This window comes from Halichoerus grypus, chromosome 7 (genome assembly GCF_964656455.1).
Source record: "Halichoerus grypus chromosome 7, mHalGry1.hap1.1, whole genome shotgun sequence".
Lineage (NCBI taxonomy): Eukaryota > Metazoa > Chordata > Mammalia > Carnivora > Phocidae > Halichoerus > Halichoerus grypus.
Genome location: NC_135718.1, coordinates 83153011 through 83169466, shown reverse-complemented (window position 1 = coordinate 83169466; position 16456 = coordinate 83153011). Strand labels below are relative to the sequence as shown.

Here is a 16456-nt window from a genome sequence, read left to right as displayed (position 1 = left end):
CCTGACTTTGAAAGTTTATTTTGTTTGCTAGGTTTTGTGCTTAAATGAATGGATAAAAAGATGTGGTCCATATATACAATGGAATATTACTCAGCCATCAGAAAGGATGAATACCCAACTTTTACATCAACATGGATGGAACTGGAGGAGATTACGCTAAGTGAAATAAGTCAAGCAGAGAAAGTCAATTATCATATGGTTTCACTTATTTGTGGAACATAAGGAATAGCATGGAGGACATTAGGAGAAGGAAGGGAAAAATGAAGGGGGGGAAATCGGAGGGGGAGATGAACCATGAGAGACTATGGACTCCGAGAAACAAACTGAGGGTTTTAGAGGGGAGGGGGTGGGGGGATGGGTTAGCCCGGTGATGGGTATTAAAGAGGGCACATACTGAATGGAGCACTGGGTGTTATATGCAAACAATGAATCATGCAACAGTACATCAAAAACTAATGATGTAATGTATGGTGACTAACATGACATAATAAAAAGGTATGTATTGTTTTAGAACAAGACAGTTTTTTTTTTTTTTTTAAGATTTTATTTATTTATATGACAGACAGAGAGAGACAGCAAGAGAGGGAACACAAGCAGGGGGAGTGGGAGAGGGAGAAGCAGACTCCCCGCGGAGCAGGGAGCCCGATGCAGGGCTTGATCCCAGGACCCTGGGATCATGACCTGAGCTGAAGGCAGACGCTTAATGACTGAGCCACCCAGGTGCCCCTAGAACAAGACAGTTTTATAACTAATTAGATAAATGACTGAATCACCCATTTGATTTTATATAAAGTGATTTCTGTGTGTGTGAAGTGACCACACAGGGTATGTACAAGTATAGTGTTGACCTCTAGCCTCCACAAGATGTATGTGCCTTCATTCGTGTAGGAGAAATGGAATCCGTGTCAAACCTCCCCCTGATTCTTTTCTTTTATCTCCAAAAGATTTCTTACTTGGTCCTTATAGATAACCCTCTTCTCACCAAAACCATGGCCACTGACTGAAACATGTAGATGTTAACAGTGAGGGTACCGAGGCAGAAAGACCTGGTTTGGTGTAGTGCCTTCCGGTTGCTGCTTTGACAAATCACCACAAACTTCGTGGCTTAACACAACACACTAGTTTTTTCGAGGGGGGGGAGGGGCAGAGGGAGAGTCAAAGAGAGGATCCAAAGCTGACTCCATGCTCAACGCAGAGCCCAACACAGGGCTCGACGTCCCCACCCTGAGATCATGACTGCAGCCGAAATCCAGAGTCGGACGCTTCACCGACTGAGCCCCACACATTATTTTCTAATCCTGTATTCAATAGACAAGAAATCTGATGTGGATCTCATTGGGCTAAAATTAAGTTTAGTGGGGTACATTTCTGGAGGATCTCCAGGAGACTCTGTTTCCTTGCCTTTTCCACCTTCTAGGCCACACCATTCCTTGGCCCATGCCCTCCTCCCCCACCTTCAAAGCCTGCAGGAGAAGGTCGGGTCCTTCGCACATAGCATCGCTCTGACTTCCTCTTCTGCTTCTTTCTTTTCAGGGTCACCCCAGTAGTCCAGGATAATCTCCCTATTTGAAGGTCATCTGATTGGCGGCCTTCATTCCACTGATGATCCCCTTTGCCATGTCATCTCACATATATGTGGGTTCCAAGGATGAGGAAGCAGACATCTTTGGGGGGTGATTATTCTATCTACCAGTCACATCCTGACCTCAGTCTTGGACCCATCCTGACTCCAGCTTTTACAATTTGTCCACCGGATTGTGTCTTTAAAAGCTTCAATTTCCTGATCTGTAAAATTGCTTATTTGTTGTCAGGAAGTAATGAGGTAATAAATGTGAATGTTTAGTGTAGAACTTAACAAACAAGAAATACTCAGTAAATGTTAGTTCTACTATTATTGATAATAAACACCACTAGAGGATGAAGACACAAGAAAATACCCTCAGTTTGATTCCCGGAGTCCATAGTCTCTCATGGTTCATCTCTCCCTCCGATTTCCCCCCCTTCATTTTTCTCTTCCTTCTCCTAATGTCCTCCATGCTATTCCTTATGTTCCACAAATAAGTAGTCACCTCATGCCCACAAGGTACTCTGTGGGTATCCCTCTGGACAAAACCGTGGTCAATAAGGACGTCTTTAGAGACCCTGCTCCTAAATGCAAGGCCCAACGAGGGGCCAAGGTCAAGTTTGAGGAGAGGTACAAGACCAGCTCCAACAAATGGTTGTTCCAGAAGCTGCAGTTTTAGATCTGTTTTGTTTCAGTCATTAAGAATACAAAAAGAAAAAAAAAAGAAAGAAAAAAAAAGAAAGAAAGAAAGAAAAGAAAAAAAAAGAAGAAAAATATCCTTAAGAGTATACATGTTTTTATCTGTTCCTCCTGAATTTTTATAATTTGCTAATTAGCTATAAATAGTGTAAAGGTACTTGGGAAGTGCTTCAATATAATTTGGAGAAGTATGTCATTAACATCGTTTCTGCAGTTCAGTACTGTAGAGAAAATTGATAATCATAAAAACATTAGACTATTTGACAGTATTTCTGTGACTGCAGAGTTAATGGCAGGACAGCTAATCACTGTCCAGACAGACCCTGTGCACCTCTCGAGGATGCCGACGCCACCTTGGCATCTGTCATGGAAGCAGATGCTATTTGCATCTGTTTTCTGTGATAGTCACTGAAGGTGGCAGAAAAAAAATTAACACAAGCTGCTCAAATATTCAAGAACATATTTGGTTTGTCAAAGCACTTTTTAAAAATTACTGTAAGAGATGAGATTTATAGGAAATACACATCTTAAGAAACTGAGAAATACATTGTTCTGAATTTACCTGTGAACATATGTATTGTGTCTGATTTCTAATGGCTTGCTCTCATTGAATTCCCAAGAACAATACTTTCAAGCAAAAGGAAAAGAGAAAGGAAATAACAGTTCTTTCATTTTGAAACTTAACACGAGAATTATTGACCAAACTTATTATCTATTGTGTACTTGAAACAGCTTCTGTAAGGTATTTTTACATAGATTGATATTGTACCTTCAATTTTTTTTAAAGATTTTATTTATTTATTTGTCAGAGAGAGAGCACAAGCAGGGAGAGTGGCAGGCAGAGGAAGAGGGGGAAGCAGACTCCCCGCAGAGCAAGGAGTCTGATGTGGGACTTGATCCCAGGACCCTGAGACCATGACCTGAGATGAAGGCAGATGCTTAACCGACTGCGTCACCCAGGTGTCCTTTTTCCCTTTTTTTTTTTTTTTAAAGATTTTATTTATTTATTTGTCAGAGAGAGAGAGCTGTACCTTCAATTTTTCAAGTTTTCTTTTCTTTTTTCCTAATGACCTTGGTAACTTAGTTCCAACCCCATAGGAATTTTTAAATAGAATCAAAGATGGTCTGCTTCTCAAGCACCTGAGAAAATCCTAAGCAAATTTGATTTTCCCAGGGGCTCTTCCTAAAGTGATTTTATCAGTCCTGGGTAGAAGCTGGACTGCAATAGTAATTTTTTTTTTTTTTTTTATTTCACCCAGTCCATATAATTGATATATAAAAATAACCATAGGACACTGTTAATGTTGGGACATTCTGACAATAACAAATGGGTGAATGGCTGCAGGTGTAGACACGAACTTTGTAACTGACTTAAACATTAATTTATACAGTAGCTATAAAGAGGAAAGAGCAGATTTTGTTATGAAATATTTGTTGATGAATAAATTATTTTCCATTTAATTTGAAGAGCTCACTGCTAGTGAACCAGATCTCCTAAGTACACAGTGTAAGCCAGAAGGTAACTTTCCTGTAACATTCTATTTGCACATTATACTTACTGAAAACAGTCTCTATATCTAGTGTTTTATTAAATATCCTCTTAATCATCTCAAAGATGGCTATTGCTGTCAACGTGATTTGCAATAATGATTCCTCTTGATTATATTTAGCTCTAATAACGGCATCTATATCAGTTTGCATAACATTTTGGTTTCTCTAAGAATTTCTGGGCTTTGCTGGAGATAGTAAATCCATGGTGACTGTCAAAAAGAAAACAGGTTACGTCTCTAAGCAGGGAAAAAAGGTAACATGCAAATTCCTACAGAAGACTTTTAAAAGTGCCATTGGCAACAACCTATGGTTGCTCACAGATCTTCCTATTTCACTTCTCACCAGAAGAGCCAAACTCTGCTGTTCATTGTCTAAAGATGTCCCAAAAAACCTGACATTAATTAGGAGACTAAACACATAGATTAACAGATAGACAAAGGTCTCTATTTTTTAAAATTAGGGGATGCAAAGTCTCAAACAAAATACAATCCAAACCTATTTTAAACATATAAACTTATAAATACAGTTTAACACTTCAATAAAAATTCAGCTGGATATCTTAAATAGAAAATAGTAAATTAAGTAAATTTTTTTATATTTAAATATGAGTTGATAAATATATTCTACTTTTTTCCTCCTCCTAGAATTATATACATATATTTAACACAACTGAATTATAAAAGATACATAAAAATACGCTTATCCATTAAATTGGGCCCTAAGTCTTATATAATCATTCATATATTCAGATTATCTAGTTTTGAAACAAAATATAATATTAGTGATTACAAGAATTACTTTAGAGATAACACAAGGTTGTCCAGTCAAGAACATCTTAGTTCTACGTGGATTCAAAACTGTTAAAATATGAACCTTACATATGCATGCAGCACAATTAAGAATGCAAAAGAGTGATCTCTTGGAAGTATAATTAGGCTTACAATTCAACACATAAACTGTACTTTATTATTATTATTATTATTATTATTACTATTATTATCATCATCAAATGGGCCAATCCTTTCTTTAAAAGGTTGGATTGCTGGGGCACCTGGGTGGCTCAGCTGTTAGGCATCTGCCTTCGGCTCAGGTCATGATCCCAGGGTCCTGGGATTGAGACCCGCATTGGGCTCCCTGCTCGGCGGGAAGCCTGCTTCTCCCTCTCCCACTCCCCCTGCTTGTGTTCCCTCTCTCACTATGTCTCTCTCTGTCAAATAAATAAATAAAATAATTTTTTTTTAAAAAAAGTTCGGATTGCTTGAAGTTTTCATTATAAATAAATAAATACATATATTTCACTTTATATATAGGATATTTTATAGTAACTTTAAAAATAATCAGATCTCTCATTATAGAAATATATTACTTTTCTCTAATATGTGAAGTATATTAAACTTCCAAAACATTTTAAAAAGTATGAGATCATTACCATCAACAGTTTAGTGGTAAGTCAAATAAGCCACAACCAAATAATGTTTTGAAATATAGACAAGTTAAGGCAATAATTTTTATGTTAGTATGTAGTAAGAAGAACTCATGACTTAACAGCAAAGCAAAATTCATATATTAAGGAGAGTTTCAGTGGTTACATGTGAATTTCCAAAATATGAAAGCTATCATTGAGACAAGATATAGCTTAATATAAAGATACACATGTCAAACTTAAAAATTATTGTACATCAAAAGACATAATCAACAGAGTCAAACGGAAACCGCTAGAATGGAAGAAATGTTTGCAAATCATGTATCTGATAAGGGGTTAATCTAGAAAATATAGAGAACTTCTACAACTCAACAACAACAAAAAACAAACAACCAGATTAAAAAATGGGCAAAAGACTTGAACAGACATTTATCCAAAGATGACATACAAACGGCCAACGAGTATATGAAAAGATGCTCAATATCATTAACGTTTAGAGAAGTGCAAATCAAAACCACAATGAGATATCACCTCACACCTGATACAATGGTTATTATCAATAAAACAGAAAATAAGTGTTGGTGAGGATGTGAAGAAATTGGAACTCTTGTGCACTGTTGGTGGGAATGTACAAGGGTGCAGCTGCCATGGTAAACAGTATGGTGTTTCCTAATAAAAATTTAAAAATAGAATATTAGTCTGCTCAGGCTGCCATAACAAAATACCACAGACTGGGTGTCTTAATCAACAGAAGCCTGTTTCACAAATCTGGAACTTGAGAAACCCAAGATGGAGGGGCCAGCTGGCTTGGTGTGTGGTGAGAGCCATCTTCCCGGTTTGCAGATGATGATCTTCCCGATGCATCGGAAAATGGCTTTTCTTCTGTGCTTATGCAAAGAGACAGAGAGAGGCTGGGACAGGGGAAGTGGCTTCATGGGTATAGACTTTTGGTTTTGCAAGATGGAAAAGTTCTGGAGATCTGTTTATGTACACAGTAATGTACATAAACTTAGTACTACTCAACTGTACATTTAAAAATGGTTAAAATGATAAATTTTATATAATATGTTTTTACCATAATTAAAAATAAATGTTAATTATATTTTCAACTTTAAAAAATATCTATATAAATAATCAAAGCACATTTTTTCAGTTACATAATATTTCCCTAAATATTTTCCTCCAAATTCCTTGCCATATCTCCAATAATCTTTTTGAGATTTCTTTTTAGCATTTTTTATCTGGATCACTAAGTTATAATTTAATCTATAAGAATATCAATATACATAAAAGGTATTTTTAACTGAATGATATTTTTAAAATAGTATTTCTATTTTAATGTTCTAGGTGTGCTTTTCCTAGATCTGAGCAAGTGATTTGTTTTAAATTTTAACAAAAGTAGGTTATAGTTTTTGGAGGGGGGAAAGATGGCAGAGTAGGGGACCCTATTTCAACTGATCCCTGGAATTGAGCTGGATATCTACCAGACCACTCTGAGCACCCACGAAACCAGCCTGAGATGTAAGAAGATCTGGATCTCTACAAACAGAATATCGCAGGCGGGGTTGGTTTTGAGGTACGAGTGGGGAGCCGTGATTCCACGGGAGGATATCGGAGGATAAATGGCAACGGGAGGGTGCCTGGCCGTGGAGATCCTACACCACCAGTGAGTAACAGCCTCGCTCGCTGGGGACGGGCACAGACTCGCAGACCGGTAGCGGCGGGGAAAGGACTTTAGGGCAGCCCCCGGGACGGAAACCCAGAGCGGCGGGGTCACACGTGCGAACTGGGAGCGGCTGGCGGTTTTAGAAGCACAAAGGGCAGAGACGTGCCCCGACCTGGAGGCAGGACTGGGAGCGCTGCAGAGGGGCGGACAACCCAGGACGCTGCAGTTTATAGCAGCATGGACAGAAACGGAGACGGTGTGGCCTGGAGAGTTCACTGAAGAACAGACTGCGATCTCTCTGATCTGAGGCAGAGGGTTGGAAACGGTCTCTTCTGCTCTGACTCCTGGGAGAGACGCGGAAAGCTGCCAGAGAACAAAAGCCCCCAAAACTGATTCCTGCTGAGTCCATCCCCTGCCACAGGGGGGCAGGGCAACTCCGCCCAAACAGGGTTGCCTGAGTAACAGCGCAACAGGCCCCTCCCACAGAAGACAGGCTGTGAAAACAAGAGGCCAGCAACCCTAAGGTCCCAAGAAAACAGGTGCATCTTGCTTGGGTTCTGGTCAATAATTTGGACTCTATACATTCCCTCAAACACCCATCAACAGAATGACTAGGAGGAGGAGCCCCCAAAATAGAAGACTCAGAGATTATGACTTATGCTGCAGATTTACAAATGGATGCAGATATAACCAAGATGTCGGAGATGGAATTCAGGCTAGCAATTGTGAAGACAATGGCTAGAATGGAGAAATCAATTAATGGTACATAGAGTCTCTAAGGGAAGAAATAAAAGGTGAATTGGCAGAATTTAAAAATGCTATCAAAGAGATCCAATCCAATCTAGATAATCTAACAGCTAGGGTAACTGAGGCAGAAGAGCAAATAAGCGACCTGGAAGACGACATAATAGATAAAAAGGGAAAAGAGGAGGCCAGGGAAAAACAACTCAGAATCCATGAAAATAGAATCAGAGAAATAAGTGACACCATGAAGCGTTCCAATGTCAGAATAATTGGAATCCCGGAGGGAGTGGAGAGAGAGAGAGGACTAGAAGATGTATTTGAGCAAATCATAGCTGAGAACTTCCCTAATCTGGGGAATGAAACAAACATTCGAGTCCTAGAGGCAGAGAGGACCCCTCCCAAGATCAAGGAAAACAGGCCAACACCCTGGCATGTAATAGTAAAACTTGCAAATCTTAGAACCAAGGAAACCATCTTAAGGGCAGTTAGGGGGAAGAGATTCCTTACGTACAGAGGGAGGAACATCAGAATAACGTCAGACCTATCCACAGAGACCTGGCAAGCCAGAAAGGCCTGGCAAGACATATTCAGGGTACTAAATGAGAAGAACACACAGCCAAGAATACTTTATCGGCAAGGCTGTCATTTAGAATGGATGGAGAGATGCAGAGCTTCCAAGACCGGCAGAAACTGAAAGAATATGTGACCACTAAGCCAGCCCTGCAAGAAATATTAAGGGGGGTTCTATAAAAGGAGAATGACCCCAAGAGTGATATAGAACAGAAATTTACAGGGACAATCTATAAAAACAACATCTTCACAGGCAACATGATGACAATTAATTCATATCTTTCAATAAGCACTCTCAACGTGAATGGCCTAAATGCTCCCGTAAAACGGCACAGGGTTGCAGATTGGATAAAAAGACAGGACCCATCCATATGCTGCCTACAAGAGACTCATTTTGAACCTAAAGATACAACCAGACTGAAAGTGAAGGGATGGAGATCTGTCTTCCATGCCAGCGGACCTCAAAAGAAAGCTGGGGTAGAAATTCTTGTCAGACAAATTAGATTTTAAACTAAAGTCTGTAATAAGAGACACAGAAGGACACTATGTCATTCTTAAAGGGTCTATCCAACAAGAAGATCTAACAATTGTAAATATCTATGCCCCCAACATGGGAGCAGCCATCTACATAAGCCAACTGTTAACCAAAATAAAGAGTCATATTGATAACAATACGTTAATTGTAGGAGACCTCAATACTCCACTCTCAGCAATGCACAGATCATCTAAGCAGAAAATCAACAAGGAAACAAGATCTTTGAATGATACATTGGACCAGATGGACCTCATAGATATTTACAGAACATTCTACCCTAAAACAACAGAATACTTATTCTTCTCGAGCTCACATGGAACTTTCTCCAGAATAGACCATATACTGGGTCACAAATCAGGTCTCAACTGATACCAAAAGATTGAGATTATTCCCTGCCTATTCTCAGACCACAATGCTCTAAAACCGGAACTCAATCACAAGAAAAAATTTGGCAGAAATTCAGCCACTTGGAAGCTAAAGACCACTCTGCTCAAGAATGTTTGGGTCAACCAGGAAATCAAAGAAGAACTTAAACAATTCATGGAAATCAATGAGAACGAAAACACATCGGTCCAAAACCTATGGGGTACTGCAAAGGCAGTCCTAAGGGGGAAATACATAGCCATCCAAGCCTCACTCAAAAAAATAGAAAAATCCCGAATTCACCAACTAACTCTACACCCTAAAGAACTAGAGAAAAAGCAACAAGTGATGCCTAAGCCACACATTAGAAGAGAAATAATTAAAATTAGAGCAGAAATCAATGAATTAGAAACCAGAAACACAGTAGATCAGATCAATGAAACTAGAAGTTGGTTCTTTGAAAGAATTAATAAGATCGATAAACCACTGGCCAGACTTATCCAAAAGAAGAGAGAAAGGACCCAAATTAATAAAATTATGAATGAAAGGGGAGAAATCACGACTAACACCAAGGAAATAGAAACAATTATTAGAAATTATTATCAACAACTAGATGCCAATAAACTGAGCAATCTGGATGAAATGGAGGCCTTCCTGGAAACCTATAAGCTGCCAAGACTGAAACAGGAAGAAATTGACAACCTGAGTAGGCCAATAACCAGTAGCGAGATTGAAGCAGTGATCAAAAACCTCCCCAAAAACAAGAGTCCAGGGCCTGATGGATTCCCTGGGGAATTCTACGAAACATTCAAAGAAGAAATAATACCTATTCTACTGAAGCTGTTTCAAAAAATAGAAACAGAAGGAAAACTTCCAAACTCATTCTATGAGGCCAGCATTATCTTAATCCCCAAACCAGGCAAAGACCCCATCAAAAAGGAGAATTTCAGACCGATATCCCTGATGAATATGGATTCCAAAATCCCCAACAAAATCCTAGCTAATAGGATCCAACAATACATTAAAAGGATCATCCACCACGACCAAGTGGGATTTATCCCCGGGATGCAAGCATGGTTCAACATTCGCAAATCAATCAATGTGATAGAACACATTAGTAAGAGGAGGGAGAAGAACCATATGGTGCTCTCAATTGATGCAGAAAAAGCATTTGACAAAATACCACATTCTTTCCTGATTAAAACTCTCCAGAGTATAGGGATAGAGGGAACATTCCTCAAGTATATAAAATCCATCTATGAAAAACCCACAGCGAATATCATCCTCTATGGGGAAAAGCTGAAAGCTTTTCACTTAAGATCAGGAACACGTCAAGGGTGCCCACTCTCACCACTGTTGTTCAACATAGTACTAGAAGTCCTAGCAACAGCAATCAGACAACAAAAAGAAATAAAAGGTATTCAGATTGGCAAAGAAGAAGTCAAACTCTCTCTTTTCGCAGATGACATGATACTTTATGTGGAAAACCCAAAAGACTCCACCCCCAAATTACTAGAACTCATCCAGCAATTCAGTAATGTGGCAGGATACAAAATCAATGCACAGAAATCAGTTGCTTTCTTATACACTAACAACGCAACTGTAGAAAGAGAAATTAGAGAAATGATTCCATTTACAATAGCACCAAAAACTATAAGATACCTTAGAGTAAACCTAACCAAAGAGGTAAAGGATCTATACTCTAGGAACTGCAAAACACTCATGAAAGAAACTGAAGAAGACACAAAGATGAAAAAACATTCCACACTCATGGTTCGGAAGAATAAACATTGTTAAAATGTCTGTGCTACCCAGAGCAATCTATACCTTCAACACCGTCCTGATCAAAATTCTAATGACATTTTTCAAAGTGCTGGAACAAACAATCCTAAAATTTGTATGGAATCAGAAAAGACCCCGAATCACCAAGGAAATGTTGAAAAAGAAAAACAAAGCTGGGGGCATCACGTTGCCCAATTTCAAGCTATATTACAAAGCTGTGATCACCAAGACAGCATGGTACTGGCACAAAAACAGACATATAGACCAATGGAACAGAATAGAGAACCCAGATATAGACCCTCAACTCTATGGTCAAATAATCTTTGACAAAGCAAGAAAAAACAGGCAATGGAAAAAAGACAGTCTCTTTAATAAATGGTGCTGGGAAAATTGGACAGCCACGTGCAGAAGAATGAAACTCGACCATTCTCTTACACCAGTCACAAAGATAAACTCAAAGTGGATGAAAGACCTCAATGTGAGACAGGAATCCATCAAAATCCTAGAGGAGAACATAGGCAATAACCTCTTTGACATCGCCCACAGCAACTTCTTTCAAGATACATCTCCAAAAGCTAGTGAAACAAAAGCAAAAATGAACTTTTGGGACTTCATCAAGATAAAAAGCTTCTGCACAGCAAAGGAAACAGTCAACAAAACAAAGAGGCAACCCACAGAATGGGAGATGATATTTGCAAATGACACTACAGATAAAGGGCTGGTATCCAAGATCTATAAAGAACTTCTCAAACTCAACACCCAAAAAACAAATAATCAAGTCAAAAAGTGGGCAGAAGATATGAAAAGACACTTCTCTGAAGAAGACATACAAATGGCTAACAGACACATGAAAAAATGTTCATCATCATTAGCCATCAGGGAAATCCAAATCAAAACCACATTGAGATACCACCTTACACCAGTTAGAATGGCAAAAATGGACAGGGAAAGAAACAACAAATGTTGGAGAGGTTGTGGAGAAAGGGGAACCCTCTTACACTGTTGGTGGGAATGCAAGTTGGTACAGCCACTTTGAAAAACAGTGTGGAGGTTCCTCAAAAATTTAAAAATAGAGCTACCATATGACCCAGCAATTGCACTCCTGGGTATTTACCCCAAAGACACAGATGTAGTGAAAAGAAGGGCCATATGCACCCCAATGTTCATAGCAGCAATGTCCACAATAGCCAAACTGTGGAAAGAGCCAAGATGCCCTTCAACAGATGAATGGATAAAGAAGATGTGGTCCATATATACAATGGAATATTACTCAGCCATCAGAAAAGATGAATACCCAACTTTTACATCAACATGGATGGGACTGGAGGAGATTATGCTAAGTGAAATAAGTCAAGTAGAGAAAGTCAATTATCATATGGTTTCACTTATTTGTGGAACATAAAGAATAGCATAGAGGACATTATGAGAAGGAAGGGAAAAATGGAGGGGGGAGTGGAGGGAGAGATGAACCATGAGAGACTATGGACTCTGAGAAACAAACAGGGTTTTATAGGGGAGGGGGGAGGGGGATTGTTAGCCTGGTGATGGGTATTAAGGAGGGCAGGTACTGCATGGAGCACTGGGTGTTATCCGAAAACAATGGATCGTGGTTCACCACATCAAAAACCAATGATGTATTGTATGTGACTAACATAACATAATAAAATTAAAAAAAAAAAATTAACAAAATAAAAGTTCGAGACTTTTAATAATAAAAAAACAAAAGTAGGTTATAATAAATGGAAATTCAATATTGTTTACTATCATGCAAATTTAATCTAATTAAGTAATATTAATATGTAACTTTTCTATGTATCACACCAATAGTTTTAGGACAGAAAATAAATGTATTGATTAGCTTATAGAAGCAAAAATAATTGTGAGTCTATCCAATTCCACAAATCTGTCTTTGACTTGTCAAAGCATGAGAATAACAAAGGCAGTGAGGGCATGCTCGCTAAGTCCGCTCGGCTCTGAGAATGAGCACCTTCAGAGAAACTTGATCTTTGGGGGCTCATTCAAGAGGAAGTTTGTTTCCTCGCGCTTTTGTGCCACCCTCTCTAAGGTCTCCTGCTACCAGCGCGGGGTGCAGGTGAATACAGGTCAGAGTCAAAGGAACCACCAGGAGCCGGGAAGCTCGCTGGGAAACAGACTGGCCTCCCCGGAGGGAAATGTGGGAGGAGGCACCGCACACCAGGCGCTCCTGCTGGGAGCCTACCGCTCAGGCCTGCGGGACATCTGGCGCGGTGGATGGGGAGCCGCGGCCGCAGTTCCCCTACCGGCCCGGCGCCGCCGAGGGCGCCCTCCGCCGGGTGTGCCCGCCATACCGCTATGCTCCCGGGGCGCATCCTCCCGGGGGTCCCCCCTGACCCCGTGTGGCTGTGCTCGCGGAGCGCGCCCTCCCCGGGAGGACCCGCTAGCCCCGAGTGGCTGTGCTCGCTTGGCGCGCCTCTCGGGGGATTCCCGCTCGGCCCGCGCCCTCTCTCGGTGCGCGGGAGAAGCTTCCGGGCGCCCTGGCCACAGGTATCCCGCTCGGCCAAGGGCGCCCTTCTCCGCCCACCTTGCAGAGGGCGCCGCCGGGTCCAGCCGTGGGGCCTGGGAGGATCCGTGTCCAAAGCGTCGAGGTGCCGCCTTCCTCCCCGAGCCTGGCTGGCACCCGAGCCTCTGGGCAGGAACGTGGTGCCAGCGCCTTTCCCGGTTGCTCGGGTCATGCCGGAGACGTGGCCCCGCCGGCGTTCCCACCTGGGTCCCTGTTCACCCCTTGTTCCGTACCCTGACTCGGAGTCACGAATGGAACCGGGAGACTGGCTACTCTCCCCTGTCCTAGTCACAGGTGGTGATTCCGGCAGTAACCGGCCGCTCAGAAAGCCACACAGATCGTGGAGATGGGGTTGGGGACAGTCTTCCCTGTTCTGTGACTAAGCCCTCCCCCGATCCCAAAAGCATTTGGAGGGAGCGCTAAGTTTGGAAGACCCGGAACCTAACGGGAGTGCAGGGTATTGGTGCCAGCGCAAGAAACGACTCTGTCCCCAGACTTCATAGGGATTTTCACGGGAAGCCTGTTTGCAGAAAAAATCACTTGATCTCTGTTACTGATGTTTTCCTAAAGCCCTTTCCCGTCCTGCTCCCCTTCCCGCTCCCCAGGTCTCTGCTCTTTCTGGGTACATTCACTACAAAGAGCACACACTGTGGCCGTTGCTAGTTTCCAAAGTTTCCAGCGCCGTGACGCAGACGGGTCTCCATAAGGTCGGCTCGGACCCGCGCAGCGCAGAGCGCTTGGAGCCCGAGGCTCCAGAAGGGCCACCTGAGCTGCCCAGGGAGACAGTTCTCGGCGGGAGTAGGCGGGGTCAGGGGAGCCGCAGATGTCCCGGAGCGGTCGCGGTGATCCCACCTCCCACACGCACACGGGCACGCACACGCGCGCTCGCGGCGCGCACGCGCTCGCACGCACCCCGCGCGTTTCCCGCGCTGGGCCGCTAGAGGGAGGGCCGCCACACCGCCGCACGGGTTGGACCAAACAAACATGGAGCCGCTCTCTGGCGGAGTTTGCGTTTTCCGCTTTAAAAAGGCTTCCAGTAATTGTGGTCCAGGGGAGTCCGCCCTGGTGAGGTTGGAGCGCACCAGAGCTGGGGGGTACAGGGGTTCTTGGCCCTTGACAGCCACAGGCTTCTCTGGGCTGGGGGCTCCCCGTTCTGTTAAACTCTCGTTCACTGCGCTGGACACTGCATGTCTCCGCGTGCCCAGAACGGAGCCAGGACAGCTAACAAGTGTGCTCAGTTTGTCATTTTTTTCTGTCCTGATGGAGAGTTTAGGAAGGAGCCGCGGACTTGTGACTCCTGTCTTCTGAATTATTTCTCCACCTCCGTTTCATCTTACACTATACTTTTAAAAATACTGTTGATGTATCATTGTTCTGGCAAAAAATGGAAAGCTCAGCTGGGGGCCATCAGTTATCTTACACAGGATGAAGAAACAAACTCCTTCCCCCACCCCATGATATTTGATTTTAAATTTAATTCCTCGCCACCAACCTGGAAATAACAAAAACCTTAGAGAATGCCACTTAGAGTAACATAGGACTCTAAGAAATGCGACTTCACTGTGCAAAGGCCCTTGGGTTCCCAGTGGACATCTAAGCATGCAAATCATCTCAGAGAAGGAGTAAAGATCACTGGAACGCTTCGAGGAGCTTCATGTATTCATAGGACTGGATTAGGAAGGAAGCCTGTAGGGGTAGGGGAAGATGTGAGATTATCTGGATTGGGATTTCGAGACTGGGAAATCTAATCCCGTTCACCTAACAGGCGTCCCCGTGGATTTCAACTAACTTTGCAAAATGAATCCGAATGATGACTCAGACCCCAGCGAAAGAGGAGAGTGATTTCCCTGAAAACCAGGTTTGGAGCGCCTCGGTGACCCTATCCCGGGTGCGCGCGCGCACAGTGGCCAGATCCCTCTGCACGCAGCTCTGGCTCGGCTCAGTTCGGCGAGCGCACCCACAGCACAAATGCCGGCGGAAGACAGTTTGTGAGGATGGGCTCGGGGAGCTGACACTCCGCAGCGCCCCCAGCACTGTGTGCTCCCCGAAGACAGCCCCTCTCCAGGCGCGAGCAGATCTGCGCGTTCCAGCCCGCGGGGCGGGCAGCCCCGGCGCTCACCCAGCCAGCTCAGCTGGTGCTGACGTCCGCTCGGGCCTTTAAACGGGTCGGTCCCTGCGCAGGAGGGAGCACACTTTGTAGCAGTTACTTTGCCTGAAGGGAGTCGCGTCTGCGCTCCGGCTCCCCTCACTGTGTTGGCACCACGTCCGCGGTAGCCTCTCCAGCGGGAGGCGCGTTTGGTATTTGCACCCCAGGAGAGGACCCGCGGTGCTTCCCCAGCCCTGTGCTTTTCCGGTGGACTCGAAGACCAGAGCTGACGAGGTGCGCTCGGGGATCGCCCACGGAGCAGTGAGCTTCCTCTCCCAGATTTTGGGGCAACTTGTTTTGGTGTCTTCTCAGTCCTGCGTGCGCGGTTCCAACATCAAAGTTTTCCCTTCCTTCCCCGAAAAATCTCTGGGTTCCATCCCTCCGCCTCGCCCGCGCGGTCGTGGCCAGGCCTGCTCGCTGCGCGGTGAGTGGCTAGCGGGGCGCTCGGTGTGGCGGCGGCGGAGACCGGAGCGATCAGCCGGAGCACGAGAGAGGACCTGCTGTCGGCCGGGGCCACCCCTCGCCGGGAGAAAGAGCTGCGTGAGGGCGCTGAGCAGGAGCCGGAACCTTCTGGGACGCGGGTGCCTGGAAACTGGATTTAATCCCCTTTTCTCCCGTGCTAACTAATCGAGCCCAGCGCTTGGCAGAAGCGCTCTGCGGGACCCAAGCTCCGGGCTGCTCGGGATCCGTGTGTCCGCGGCTGCGGAGGGAGCGAAAGGGAGGACGCCCGCGGATGCTGCTGGAGCCTGGAGGTAGGCGAGGGGGTGGGATCGGGTTCTACCGCTCAGCCTAGATCCTGGGGGTGTCTGGTTTTCTACAGCCGCGGCTTTCCCCTCTCCCTGCTTTCCCACCGCGCCCTCCCCGCGTCGGATTC

General features: G+C 43.7%; 1 protein-coding gene across 3 annotated transcripts in view; it reads left to right on the top strand.

The window, feature by feature from the left end:
- Nucleotides 1-15875: 15875 nt before the first annotated feature.
- The window catches only part of PCDH15 (protocadherin related 15), a 1707782-nt gene continuing 1707201 nt past the window's right edge, over nucleotides 15876-16456 (top strand). For all 3 annotated transcript variants that reach the window (XM_078077809.1, XM_078077807.1, XM_078077813.1), the window contains exon 1: nucleotides 15876-16334. The gene's annotated coding sequence lies outside the window, so the exon portion shown is untranslated. The remainder of the gene's footprint in view (nucleotides 16335-16456) is intronic.